Source organism: Neodiprion lecontei, chromosome 1, assembly GCF_021901455.1.
Source record: "Neodiprion lecontei isolate iyNeoLeco1 chromosome 1, iyNeoLeco1.1, whole genome shotgun sequence".
NCBI classification, from domain to species: domain Eukaryota; kingdom Metazoa; phylum Arthropoda; class Insecta; order Hymenoptera; family Diprionidae; genus Neodiprion; species Neodiprion lecontei.
The window spans coordinates 32630502-32645532 of NC_060260.1; the positions used below are offsets into that span (position 1 = coordinate 32630502).

At 41.0% G+C, this 15031-nt stretch overlaps 1 protein-coding gene across 5 annotated transcripts in view; it reads left to right on the forward strand.

Annotated features, from left to right (window-relative positions):
* The window catches only part of LOC107221971 (zinc finger protein 608), a 96134-nt gene that overhangs the window by 23504 nt on the left and 57599 nt on the right, over positions 1–15031 (forward strand). Inside the window, exon 1 of one of the 5 annotated variants that reach the window (XM_046745574.1) lies at positions 1742–1976. The exons of the other annotated variants lie outside the window; for them this stretch is intronic. The gene's annotated coding sequence lies outside the window, so the exon portion shown is untranslated. Of the gene's footprint in view, positions 1–1741; positions 1977–15031 lie in introns of those variants that run through there. 5 annotated transcript variants of the gene reach the window in all.

A 15031-nucleotide genomic window follows, 5' to 3' on the forward strand; every position in this document is an offset into this window, starting at 1 on the left:
TGTTCCGTTCTCTAACTGTAAAGCAATTTGTATAACAAATGGGGGGGGGGGGGGGGGGGGGGGGGGGGGTGTCTCGTTTGCATGCTAGACACGTATAAATATCTAGACGAAATAAACATGACATCGAATACCACTTGAAACAAAGAAAGGAAGGTACGTCACGCGTATGTAACATACCTAGATAAGCTCAAGGGTCAATAAGACGCGCGGTAGCTGCCCGATACATTTTCCCGTATAAATTTGAGCCGATATCTTCTTTTTTACTCTCGACCCTGTCTTGTTCTTTTTCTTTTTTCTTCCCCCCCCCCCCCCCCCCCCCCCCCCCCCCAAGCTTCTCGTCTCGTCTTCTTTTCTCTTCTCTTCTTTCCTTTTTTTTTTACTCTTCCCTCCCTTCGAGCAAGTTTCCGTTTCTCCGCACGATATTCCTGTGATCTAATTTTCCTTTGGGTCTTCCCCGCGTCTATATGCCGAGAGGTGGTGGTTTAGGGTGGCACAGGGTCTGGAACCGAGGGGCTGAGGAACGAGGGTTCAACGCCGAGGGTTCAGTCCTTTTTCTCTCACTCTCACTCTCGCTCTCTTTCTCTTTCTCCTTCTCTCTTGATGCCTGAAACCCCCGTGGCGGCGGAGCGAGGAGGGCAGAACGGAGCGAAGAGAGAGAGAGAGAGAGAGAGATAGATAGATAGCGAGCGGCGAGGGGTGGGGGACGAACAGAGACGGAGATAACCGACTGCACCAAGAGACGGCGTCGTCGGTGGGAATGGGCGGTAGGGGGCAACGATGCCTCAGTAAATGCCAAGCGCTTGGCCTGGCGGAGTAAACTTTTACGAACTCTCGGTGAAAACGGTATTGCTCGCTTATCGGTCAACGATAAACGACGATAAACGCGTCTTATTATTAACCCCGGCGTAGCACAAATCGTACCTAGTTCAACGATTTTTTTTTCTTTCCCCCCATCCCCGTTAAATCGTCGCCTCAGTACGAAAGTATAAAAAAAAAAAAGAAGAAAAACGCGCAAAGTGTGAATTATTACAATGTAAGCCAGTGCGCGATTCTCACACTCAGCGTGTATCGCGCTACACATGTGTATTTTTTCGTTTTAAACGTCCATTACCACCGTTAGTTTATTCTTTTGTTTTTCCGCTGCCTGGAAACCTTTTGCTCCACCTTCTATCCCACTTACCGGACACCAAAATTACCGATCCTGGCTACCATGTAGCACCGATCGCGTTCCTCGTCTATTCACTCGGCTCGCCTAGGTTATACCTAGCATGGCTTTATTAATATTCAGTCCTCTTTGTCGACGATTTTATAACAATATCTCCTACCGCTGCTGCTACTCCAGCTGCTTTCACGGACAGACTTCGGTCACGAATAATATTACGCGCGAGTGCGACGTTGATAATAACGGAAACACGTTGTGCTCGAATTCGTCGTGCGATTATCGTTGCTGCAGTTGTTATTATTATTATTATTATTATTCGAATCATCGCCGCCACGGATCCTCGTGTTTGTGTGAAAAAGTTAGTGCCGCCAATGGATTGTGATTACGATTGTTATTAGTATTGCAATTGATATTATTATAATAATTGTTGTTGTTGCTGTTGTTGTTATTATTGTTGTTATCGTTGTTGGTAAAATTATGTGGTGTCCCTTATACGAAACTGTGAATGTGCCACGATCGAGTGAATTCAACATCTGTTTTGAGTTGTAGTTTGGGGTTTTTTTTTTTTTTTTCTTTTTATTTCTCTTGTTTTCTCTTTCTCCATTCCGATGACGTGAAATTGTTGGTTGTTGTGCATCACCTTTGCTGGTTAACATTCTTGGATTACTTATCGCACACTTCTTACTCGAGGAGAGGCAACGACGCCACGTTTGGAGGATATACCTACACATTACCTGCGTACCGGAATTCGAACCTACACGATCCGTGTTCCATAACAATATTGGATTATTTAATCTGCAGCTGTGAGGAAAAGGTACCGAATCACTCACCTTATCATATATCATACACACTATTACACAATTATACTTACACGTTTCTATCAAACTTGTCGTATCTCGTTTTATCCTATTTTATGTACGTACATCGTTGGATCAATACACTTCGATCGTTGTACGAATTGTTACTACAAGTTGCGAGAAAATTGTTGGGTAAACATAATAGGCGAAGAATAAAAACAAAAGAAACAAACAAAAATGATAAATGTACAAACGGTGGTGGAATATTTTTTATATCCGCTTTATTCTTGGAGCATGCAATCGATCGTCCAACGGTAGGCACAGTTTTAATAAACGGTATTATATTCGGCCGGGTGTTGAATTGGACGAAGAAGCTGATCGCTCGGGGACATTAATCAGGCAATTACAGAGGTAGTTAATTATTTTAACGTCGGTAAATCAGCGGCTATCACGCGAGTTGTACGTGCTAAGTATGAAGAAAAAGATATAGGGAGAAGAAGAAGAAGAAGATTAAGAAAAAGAAAGAAAAGGAACAGAAGAGAAAAATTAAATATCGTCGTCGAATTCATTTCTCGATCGGTCTTCCCTGCTCCTCCATCCCCTTCTCCGTTTTCTCCCCTCTTTTTGTTTCATTTTATCCGGCTCTTCGTCGTCCTTCGCCCCCATGCCGAGCTTAAGCTTACAGGTATACATAAAACCGACTCTCGTCTCCCCCCCTTCCTCCCTCCCTCCTCACGTCGCAGACCTGTTTCATCGGCTCACTCGATCCCCGACTTTATCTTTTTTTCATTTTTCTCCCCCTTCGCCCTCTCTTTCTCTTTCTCTTTCTCTTTCTCTTTCCTTCTCCTTTGAGACTGGACAGGAGGGTAATTATGGTACAATTTTTAGGGAAAGAGAGGTGGAATAAAGAGGAGGGAGTCGAAGAACGCGGGAATTTTTACACGCTAGAACGGGAGGGAAATGAAGGAAATATTTTCCGAATAAAATACCTCGTCGAAGGTTAGTGTATAGGAGTGGTTCTTCGGGAGTTTGTTGTTTTTCTCCCTTTTCAATACAAACGTCGGGGAATTTTCGTGCAGACGACAGCGACGACGCTGCAACAGCTAATAATAAGAAAGAAACCGAGGAGACGCGAGAAGGAAAACAACAAAAGAGCGAAGCTCGATAATATCGCGGGTACGCTTATCGAGATGACGCGAGGTGGGTTTCTTTAATTGGAGAGACTGACGTAAACTACCGCGGCACTCGGTGTGTAGCGGTCGGGATTCATTGCATTATACTCGAATGGTGTCTGTGTGCGTTGCGTTGCGTTGCGTTGATTGCACTTGCGCCGCTCGTAACGCAGCCCGATTCGTGTTGCCGGTAACAACCGCCTAGAACAGAGAGAGAGAGAGAGATAGAGCGAGAGGGAGAGACGAAGTTGTACGAGCGATGCCGGGTAGCACGGTGCTCAGTTAAGCTAGAATGGCACATCGCGTATAATTTGTCATTTGCATTAATCATATCCGTCGTTGTTGTTGTCAAGCTCTCCTGTAGAATCTGACAGACTTCAAGGTATAGTGTCTGTCTACGGACAATATTCGTTTAACGTATGTCGGATGCGTGCACGTAAGGTTGAGCTAATAGTTACAACGCGAGAAAGAACGATCGAGTGCCGATGCGTGTTCGTATTACGGTATATTTGGAGAGGAGGTCTTACCGAGGTACCGAAATGAATGGGATGAAGCGTCCTTTGTTGAATCAATTGAAATCGATCGGGAACCGCTTATACGGAATTACGCAAGGTACCTGTAATATTATGGTCAATCATTCAGCCCCCGTGTTGTGTAACAGAATTGGCAACCGAATGTATCGAATTAACGAAGCCATGTAATAACGCGAATTTAAGCCAAAGGCCTGCTCCGTGAATCGCGGCGTCGTATCGTAAAATAAATTAACCGTCTCGATCGATCAATCGATTCTATTGAACAACGTCCGGTTAATAAAACGTCAGATTTGTTGGCACCAAATTCACGACGATACCGTTGGGTACTGTGTATAGGTGTACGTGTGCATGGTACACGATGTATGTGTATATGTACGCGCGTGTAATTCGTATTATGCAGAAAACTTTCCGCTTCTTCTTGAATCTCGGCGTATCTCGCATCGCTCGCTGTTGTCTGCTGGCTTGCAATCCCCGCTTCTGCCTGCCTGCCTGACTGACCCGAAGGCAAAAATGAATTCTGTTCACGCGCCGGCTATTATCGGATTTAACGTCACTCCGGGATTCTTCGTGAATAGAGCGAGGTGTTTACACACTATACGTTATTCGTATGTACACCGCTGCTCCCTGCCTGGGATACATATGTAAGGTAGATATACCAGCCGCTCCTTCTCGCCTCGGTGACTTTCTTTCATTTCCTTTTCCACTCATCCCTGGTAGATCGAAACAGATTTTGGAATTCATGGTTCGACGATAAACGTCTCTGCAGGGCTCGCTCGCTCGCTCTTTACGTCGCCTAAGTCGCATGCTGATATTTAATATCCCCCTGATGTATCGTTATACATATTGCGTATGTGTCACGCTTGTAATCGTCGAATGATATTTGTGCAAAGTTATTTTCTATCACAAGCATGATGCAGTAAAAATCATCGAGCGGGGTAGAATGTACTAATTGTAAGGGATATTCGCGTTCGTTCGTTATAACGTGCTGAGAGAGAGGGAGAGCACGCTGGAGAACGATAAACGGAGAGGAGATAAAAATTGAGAAAAAAATAAAAAGTAATAATTCATGCATGTATTCAAAGGTGTGCTAAATACTATAATTAGTTGATTTTAATTGGGCGCACAATGAGGAGATTGTGTACAGTATACGCGTGGATTACGTCACAGACCAGTGACTGCATCATCCTCGTCATCGTCATCGTCATCGTCATCATCATCGTCATCGTCGTCCTGTTCTTGTGGTTAAAACGACGAATAGTAAAAGAAGGAACACGAAGAAAAATATCCAGGAAAAAATAATAATAAATTACGAACATATCGTGACGCATCCACAGCTTTTATTTCCCCATTTTTTTTTTTATCTCTTTATTTATTTTCTTTTCTTTTCTTTTCTTTTCTCACGTCCATCCTATGCAAACGAATGATTCATTATGATACATACACGTTATACAATATGTATACGTATAGCAGCAACAATAATAATCACGATAATAATATAAGATGAGCGCACGATGCGGCGTCAACTCGTTGAAACAATATCAATGCCGAGATCGGGTTCACGCGCTGCGTCAAGACCCAATCAACAGACAATTAATATTGTAATTATATATCGTTATATATGCGTAGAACAGGTTACGAAGCTAATGGGTTATTGAGGGGCGAAAGGGGGGGTTGTGCCGAGAGGGAGGGGGGGGGCACCGTCGACGTGCGCGGCTGCGAAGCATGTATATCAGCGATATCTATAGGCATACGTAATGCGATGTACGAGCGAGGGAGGGAGGGAGGATGGCGGGAGGGGGAGGGGGGGGGGATAGATTGAAAAGTGATTGATCGAGCCGAGCGATAGGCAGGCTCTAGCTTGCAATAATCGTTTGGTATAGGCTTCATAATGGATAGGTTGTGGCCTTATAGTACCTATGCATAGTGTCCGTATACGAGCAGCTAACATGTTTCCGGAGACGCGCGGACACGACGACGACGACGCGAAGAAGAACGACGAGCTTTTCTCCTCGGTGCGCTAACAAATCAATAAACAAGACAAGACGCTCTCTCGGATTAGCTTTTTTTTTATTTATTTATTTTTTTTCATTCCTTTATTTGCGTTCTTCCACCTATCCCATTTTTTTTTTCTTCCTTTCTTACGTTTTATTTTCTTATGCCTCGCTTCGTATCGATACCGACAGTATACGTATACATCAATTTACTTACTAAAGATAAGAGCAGGTTTTATTTGTCACGGTTTACTAAATTTCGGACATTGTTAAAGATACGAAGTAACGATTTTTTCTAAAACATGCATTGTTAAAGTAACGTCAATAACTTCATCCTCGTTACACAACGTTAATATTACGATGGTAAAATGTGACTCGTGCAATGGTGTAGGTGTGTATACATTGAAGAGCAGTTACTAATTGTATGTGCGTATATCATAATAATGAGATTCTTGTCTACCTATAATTGTTTTTCTTCGTCAATTCTTTCCATACATATTCATTCTATCTTGCCCCCACATGTTTCTATTTATGGTGAATCTTATTCCAACTTCCGGTCTCGTAATACGTATAAGGGGTAAATGGTACGGTGTCTAAACTCACGGCTCACATCGCGGAAGGAACGAACTATAACTAATTAGGTACAGCCGACTGTGGCTATAACGCGGTTCTATAATTTTCATGTATCTGTCGAGATTAGATACAATTATACGAAAAAAAAGTCTATTCTCAACGATTTTTTCTTATTTTTTTTCCCCCGATTCATCCACCGAAACACTAATTAGAAAATACATTATACATTGAGTCGAATATAAATATACCTACGTCCAGATTTCGTGACCGAGCTGGTTCGACGCGTCTCACTACATAACTTCCTAATTATCGTATAATTTGAAACTAACGATAACAGAACGATAATATATTAATACAACCGTGATGATAAATTAGTCGAACGCGTCTTACAAACGCTATATGTATACTATGTTAGTTATACGCATGCGTGCGGTATAAAGCAGTTAATATACGATACACGTGTGTATACATATATATATATACACACATACATACATACTTATGTGAAGTCGTATTATAAGAAGCGCGTCGAGTATTTCTGTGTTGTATAATAATCGAGTGATATTCATTCGTATGCTACGTACACACGTACTGCATACGTACGTAGACAGCGAACGGACGAGTGGAAAAAGAAAGAGAGAAAAAAAGAAGGAGCGAGAGAGAAAGAGAGAGTAGGCGTTTCCACCGTCATTATAAATCAGAGTTAAACGCGCTAATTATATCGGGCCTCTCCACTCGACTCGACTCGACTCGACTCGTCAGATCGACCGAAAGACTAAAAGACGGAGGAGGTACGAGAAACCCTGGTGGGTGATTCGAGCTGGCGAGGGTAAAGGATATAGAAGTGGATGAAGAAGGAGAGAAAGAGAGAGACGGGCGCCGACATCGGTTGCCTCGGTTAAACGACCACAGTCTTTTTCACATTTATTTACTTACTTTTTTGTTTGTTTCTCTTATTGCCGCTTATTCTCCCGCGACGTGACGACGTGATAGCTCTCTTTCTCTATCTCTTGTGCTGCAACTTCCATCGATTCTCGGCTAATTGAAAGAGGTAAATTTATGCCCTTCGTTGTGTTTTGTGTGTAGGGAAATTACAAGGAAATAATATTCGATAGAGGAGAAAGAGGGAGGCGGAGGATATTGGACGGAGAAGCGGATGAGAGAGAGAGAGAGTGAGAGAGCGAGAGAAGCGAGGGGGAAAGAGAGAGAGACGGAATTGGCGAGAAAAGGGGATTACAAATCGTTAATTATTAACAATAAGCATCCCGGAACATCTGACGTTAGTACATATTAAACGCCGGAAAAACTTGCTCATGTTTCATACTCTGGTGTTTCGTCTTTCTGTATTCAAAATACATACATCGTGCAATTTTCCAGAGTGAAGAGGAACGCTGCGCACAGCAGTGTAGTTATAAAAATTTCAAACCACTAAATCCCCCGACGAGTATCGTCGTAATACTCTTGGAAAAATATTGTTGCGTACACGTACCGTTAAGGTTTAACAAAAGCCTTTTTGCGCAGCTCAGCTCAGAGCTGAACTCTCTTTTTATTACATCTCTTCTCGTCCCTCCGCGAAGAGGATGAGGAGGTAGGGAGCCGATATTCTCGTGAGGATATTCTACTTAGTTTAATCTAATCTCTGTTACGTGCCTGCGCCTGGCCACGTTGCTATTCGTTTGATCTTTTGTTGTTGTTGGTATTATTATTATTATTATTATTATTATTCGTCTTACGTTTATTTATTTTATTTTAGTTTATCGTAGGAAATCGGAGCTCCGATAGAAGGACTGGAATTTATCCTCTTTATAATCTATATGCTACGTACCTGTATATATATATATATATATATGTACATAAAACGTATTTTCTTGTGTAGCTTATAGTGAAAAGGTACAGTTTGAAAGAAAACATGAGGAAAAGAAATCGAATAATACAGTCTAGTCCTAGGAAAACGAAAAATAAAATAAGTATTAAAGGAAAAACGAAACGCGTCGGTTGGGGTGGTACTATAAAGTACACAATTCTTAGCTTACAGGCAATTATAGTAAAAAAAAAACAAACAAGGGAAGAGAAAGAGGAACAATGCTCCTCGACACGCGATACAAATTATTATCACGAGGAGCTTGCCTCGAGCTTTTAAGCTCCGCGTGCATCCTGCCTGGATGCCTGCATGCGCCTTGGGTTTGCCTCCTCGAACCTCTTGTGGTACACACTCGCACACTGTTATTTGGGTTCTTTCTTTCTTCGGTTCGTTTCTGCAGACCTATGCCGCCTTGTGCAAACTGATTGTTTAGTTGGTATTATGCGCCAGCAAGCGACGAAGAAAGCGCACTGTTCCCCTGCTATTTGACCCCCCTCTCCGCCTTGTTTAAGCCCGAGTCCCCAAGTGGCTGACTACCACTTCCGGTGACAAGAATCAAGGCTTGTACGGTACGGTTTCGTTTCCGCTTTCCGCCTGATGCCACTCTTGCACCTGTACCAATGCTCACTCATCCAAACAATCGCTGTTGCTGAAACTGGCTAAACTGTATTACGTATATTTATTTAACGGAGGAAGCCGAGCGAAAGGATTTGCTCATTCTCGTCTGAATTAACACCGTTAAGACGCAGAACTAGTAAGAATGCAGGTAAAAAATGAATCGAGAATCACGGGAAAATATTTTATCGGAGAAAAAGGTGAGGCGAGAAGGAATTTTTGCTATCGTCAAGATTGGGCTGCTTGTGTCTAATAACCTGCTGCAACCTTCTTGGAAGTAGCCCAACTTGCTTAGGGTTTTGATGATCCTCGATACCTTGTGAAAGGAAGGATAACGTGGCGTCGGGGAGAGAGGAGGAGGTGGAGGAGGGAGGGAGGTGGTTTGCTCGTATCCACTCTGTGTCAGTGGTCTAACCGGTCAAAGACCATGACTAGTATAGTACATGTCCGGTACACCTTTTACGTCGTACAATTGTGCGTAGGTGGGGTGAGTTAGCCGGCCTTTTTGCTTGTTGAATCGATCAATTTCACCCTCGCATTTACCCATATTTGTAACTCCGTTGGCTCTAGGCCATTGTAACGTCGACCATAATGGATATGACGATGACAATGGCAATAATGGGTATGCCAATTATATATGTGTAAATGTATATAGGCAAGAAAAATATCGTAAATTCGGTAATCTCGGGGTTATAAACGGAGTACCTTTTCTACACTGTCTTGAAAATTATTTCTCTCTCGATGTTGATTAGAGAAAATTTATTCAGAGCCAAGGAATTAATTGATGGCTGCTTCCGGTACAGCATTTATAGAGAATAACTATTTCAAATCTTGAAATCGTATAATCACGCTTGAGTTGCTTTTGGAAAATTGAGAAAATTTTGTCTTCGGGCGTTGAGAAATTCCGGATCATTGTTCGTGAAGCTTGTTTGTATTATAGACATGTTGATAAATTGATTCGCTCTCCTTTTAAAAAAATACTCGTGTCTATATCTTGTTGGATAATTTATCACGCGCATAATTTATGCAGCTATAGCATCGTGTGTAACATGCAATTGAAAGGGAAGAAAAATGCATGACACTTGGAAAAAAAATTACGATCGTAATACGTTACGGGATTTTTATTTTGGAAAAGGGATAACGCTCGGGATTTTACATTTAATTGTTTCGGATAACTTTGCTCTGCATGAACGTTTCAGAAGAAACGTTGAACAAACTAATAATAAATTCCCTCGCGTGTTTAAAGTAAAAATATTATTTGTTAGAAAAACATGGTAGTATTATTAACTTAGCTTCGAATAAACTTTTCTCTGTAATACATTTGCGTAATATAGAAATATGTGTTGAACGATTCAATTTGTAAAGTTGGCAAAGAAACGTAAACGAAGAATAATAAAAATAAACAAAAAAATTGTTTCACGGAACACGTTAATCGCATTCTAATTTGAACGGTGATTTGAATTTTGTTCGTTTCAAAAACAAACCGTTTCTCTTGGCGTTTCAATGCTTCCGATAACCGAAACCTTTCAACCTTGTTTTATGTTTTAACTCGGGTTGCAAATTTTGTTTCAAATTCGATTCATTACCCTGGGTGCCTCCAACTTTTCGTGCTGCTCGTTTTCGTGGGTGGGATATACAATAGGAACGATTTGAAAGTTTATTCGGGGAGAGACGTGCGTTATATACAGAGGCATGTAATAGACTACTTGCTACCGTCCGTAGGACCATACCATACATTGTGGAATTATGGGTTGATTGCAGTCACGAGCTACCGACTTTATGATTAAATTTAATCTATGGCTATCGTTATGTACGATTAACGAGCCCGGGGTGGGTATAATTACCATAGATTATCGAAGTATTTCCTCATTTCCCAACGAAACAAGCACCGACGATGATGACTGCGACGGCTGTAATAACGCTGTCGGCTGCAGACCGTCGCGTTATACGCCATTAATATTCAATACGTATATCGAATATTACATTTTTTTTTCAATCGCAGCTATGCCGTACAGAAGTATTGAAAAATAATTTTAAATTTGCCGGAAAATTAATGTTCACGTGCTGTTACGAACGAGAATGAAAATTTGGTTTCTAATTTTTAATTACGTGTACCATAAAGTTGCACGTGTGTAAAATACCGGTGAATTCTTGTTTGAATAAAAATATTTTCACCGTATTTGAAGCGATGAGTACGAATAAAGATTCGGAAAATCATCCATTTCTCAAAAATAACTTCGGCCCCTTTATTCGTGGTAAATTTAGGCGAAAAGAAGTGAAAAATTTATACCAAAGAGTCGGGAATCTGTCACGACGAAAGACCAGATGTTGCGCAGTAAGAATATTATACTCGACGAAGAAGGAGAGCACGCGAATACTTGAATTCTTTGTTCGCCGAGTGAGTTTCGAATCATTGCCAGAATATCGTATAACGGGCGAGCAGCGAGGGGGAATTGGCAAGGAATGAAAACCTATTTTCGTATTTTCCCTCGGCTTTCGACGACCGCCGGTATATAAGGTGCAACAATATGTCGTATACTGTCCGCATGCACGGAACGTTTCTACGTGAACATATTGTGAACAAAGTTTAAACTCGCGGCGAAATCGTAACTCGTTAAATCGTTTCCAGTTAACCCGCGGTTGCCGCTGCAGCTTCCGGTGAAAGCAAACAATAGTTTACATGCATTATCTAATCCTTGTATACGGTGAAGTAAAATTGTATAAGCGTTTCGCAAATGTATTATAAACTTATTATACCACTCTAACCGTAAATTGATGGCTTTCCGAAATCATACGGAAGACCGATACCTTTTGTGTGCCTGTGTGCGCGTGCATACGTGTAACTTACACCTCGTGTTGCTTTACATCGCGTCTAATCGTCGTGCATGTTCGGTGCTCCAGCTAATTATCTTTTACCGTAAAGGGAAAAAAGGATTGACAAAAAAGAAATAAGAAATTGACATTAATCTAATCGCGTCAGTGATTTGACTCACTCGACAGCTAAAAACAACTCGTCTACGGCTTACAGTCGCTGCCCGCAATCCCGCAATACATACATACATACATACATACATACATACATACATACATACATACATATATTCCTACATCCCGAGATCTACTCGACGATAAGAATCGCGATGATGACAGACGTGACAGATTTCGACACAAACCATCCACGCCTTGATGCGTGTGTACATACCTATATAATATACACGTTAAATAATTTATACTCTGTTTGAGACTGTCAATTGTTCAGTCTCTGCGAAGAAGAAATCCCATTAATTATTACCGCGTGTTGTGTTTTACTGTTCGACAACACCGGGGCAAGTTTGACGATCGGGAGGTCTACAGAGGCGTGTCAAGGCTGTGCCAATTTTCTTCTCTCTCTTGTCGTCTTATTTCATTTCGTGATTTACGCCTCTCTTTCTTTTCTTTTTCCTTCCTTTTCTTTTGTCAAAACTTTGGGAGAGAAATCGCATCGACGAACAAATCCGAGTTGGCAGAAGTTTTCTTTTTTTCTTCTTTTCTTCTCATGCAAATAATACACTTCACGTTCGGACGGAAAACCCGCTTCAACCGCTTTGTTGAAGAGAAATAGTCTGAGAGATACATCCTTATGAGAATACGTTTTTTTTTTCAATGTTTTTCTTTTATTATTTTTCATTCTTATCTTTCTTTTTTATTATTTCTCAACGCTTTATACACGGTGTCATCGTCTATTGTAACTCATTCCTTTTCTCCGCACGCTTCTCGGAACAGTCGGCATGCGATTCGCTTGATGTTTGTGACGTCATGCTTATATATACGGCGATTCGAGACTCGGCAGACACTCGCCTCGCATCAAAGACGGGATCGTGCTTTGTTCGTTCGATATTCGAGATTTTCTTGGGAGATTTCTTCGAAAACTATACTCATAAGATAATAGTATTACGAATGTTGAGTATGTAGAAGTGAGACACGTTTGTATGACAAAAAGATTCGTTTTCAATTATATCTATTACCGTCACGTTTCTATGCACAATCAATCGTCGAACGCCGTTCGATTGGTCCGATCTCGCATACGTCACGTAGGCGAAGTTCGTTCAACCTTTGAAAGAGGATCGACACACATACGTATATCAGTTAATAGTTGTAATGTATCAACGACAAATTGGGGAAATATAGATTCATCGATGGTTACACGTTTTAATTATTATACGAAGTGGATATTAATTGATTTTCTTTTCAAAAATGTTTGATTACTTTTATGAATTTTCTCGCGAAAAATTGACGAGTGGCAATTATATTTGTTCGTTTGTGTATGTATATATATATATATAAATGTATGCGTGTATTTGTACGCACCTGTGTCAACAGGCACGTAGGTATGGTTCGCGAGGGATTGCGTCGTTGGCTGTTTGTAAGTTTCTATCAACCGGTGATGATAATTAAAATATGAAGTACCTCCTACCGAGTCAGTAAAGTGATCAATTTCAAATTCCACGCTCATTTCACACTGGTTAATCTAATCCGTCGAAAGAGTCCGACCGGTTTTCATTTTACCTCTCGCAGTTTACTCTCTGTTTTTATTTATATTTTTGTTTTTTCTCTTCTTATCCTTCCCTAATTCGTTTCTCGTTCGCGTGTGTGATTTTTCTCTCACTCCTTTCTTTCTTTCTTCTCGTTATCTAATGAAAAACTTCCGTTTTATCACTCCAACTCTCACGTCAACAGTTCGCGTGTCGAACGATGGGTTTGTTACGTCCGGATACACGCGCTCGCATCTAGAGTCGTTTCTTTCCACGTACCTGTGCATGTGCTCACGGTTGCTGTACATGTATTTACTTACACGCGTCGCTTCTGACTGTAGGATATAACAGGGTACAAAGTATATTATCTCCGTAGGGAGACTGCTGCCGCTGCCGCGACTTACTGGCGCGAAATAATTGAAATTTGCACGCAAACTGGGCACGACGTGCGTTGTACGTATCGTATTGTGTTACGCATACGACCGCGGATATACAAAGTTCAACTATCGAGTCGGCATTTGAATGTTAGATATCGTTATACCGCCTCTGAAGTTGAAAGCCGGATTATCCATATTCCCACACGCGTGAACTTTGTAGGCATAATAATGCTTTTTTCCTTATTCGTCGCTTTTTCTTTGCAATCTGTAGAAAAAATTTCCACCAGTTTCTTACGTGGAGTAGTTGTTCTTTCCTGAGCTCCTGTTTGTTCATCCAATGAATTTGAGAACCTTTCTTCGACTGGGACTGCAGAGTGCGGTTCGTTTCGATCAGGGAATGATAGTAGCTGGTCTTTTTATAACGACTGTCGGCGGATCATTGATCAATGCTGCAGCTTGTAAGAGCTACCGGTTTATAACCGTGTAACTATTTCAAACGGTGCGAGAGATAGATAGATAGAAGTTTAGAGAGAGAAGAGAAGAGATGATAGAAAAGAGAGAGAGAGAGAGGCAGAGAGACGGAAAGAAAAGTATCGAGTATGAAATTACAGCGATATCGCCGCGGTTGGAGACGTAATCGTTCAAACAATTGAAATCGATTTATTGCCTCTGTGAAAATTGCGGAATTTATCATACCTGATGTATAAATATGTATAATAGTAGCAAGGGTATTGCTTGCTTGTAGAATCATGATACGTGCCAATAGAACGCCGTCTTCGTCCACTGATATGTTCTTGGTAATGACAAATATATTAAAAAAAAAAAAAAAGTTTCGCCTTTAGACTATGGTCGAGAGTTTATAAGTGTAACCTAAGCTAACTTGACTTTGGCTCAAGCATCGTAGATAATTCGGCGGAGAAATAGCTGAGTATGTAGATGCGTTTGTGCGTACCTGTGTGTGTTGGTGTGTGTATTTTATATATAGAGAGTGGAAGAAGAAAGTTTTTCTTAAACGAAGTGGCGGCTAAAAATAAAATGTACACAAGAGTTGGCTAATATACCTATATATAGACGTATATATACATATAGATGTAGCGAGAAAAAGTTAGCGGAGTTAGTCATTATATTCTACACTTTGAGAGAGAGGGCTACGCAGTTCTTTCAACGTTCATTACGTTCATCATGTAAAACCGGAGGTTAATTTACCAAACAACTTGATTAACTTTACACCTTCATTTTGTTTTTGTTTTTTTTCTTCTTCATTCTTGCTCCTTTGTTCTTTTCCTTTTCCTTCTTATTGTTAGTTTCAATTTTTATCTTTTTCACGCGCTCCCTCTCTATGTGATTTCAGTATTCTCACCAAGTTGGATCATTTCCAGGATAATTTAGTAGGAGGTAATTCGTGAACTTTTCGATGAATGGAGGATCACACAGATTTA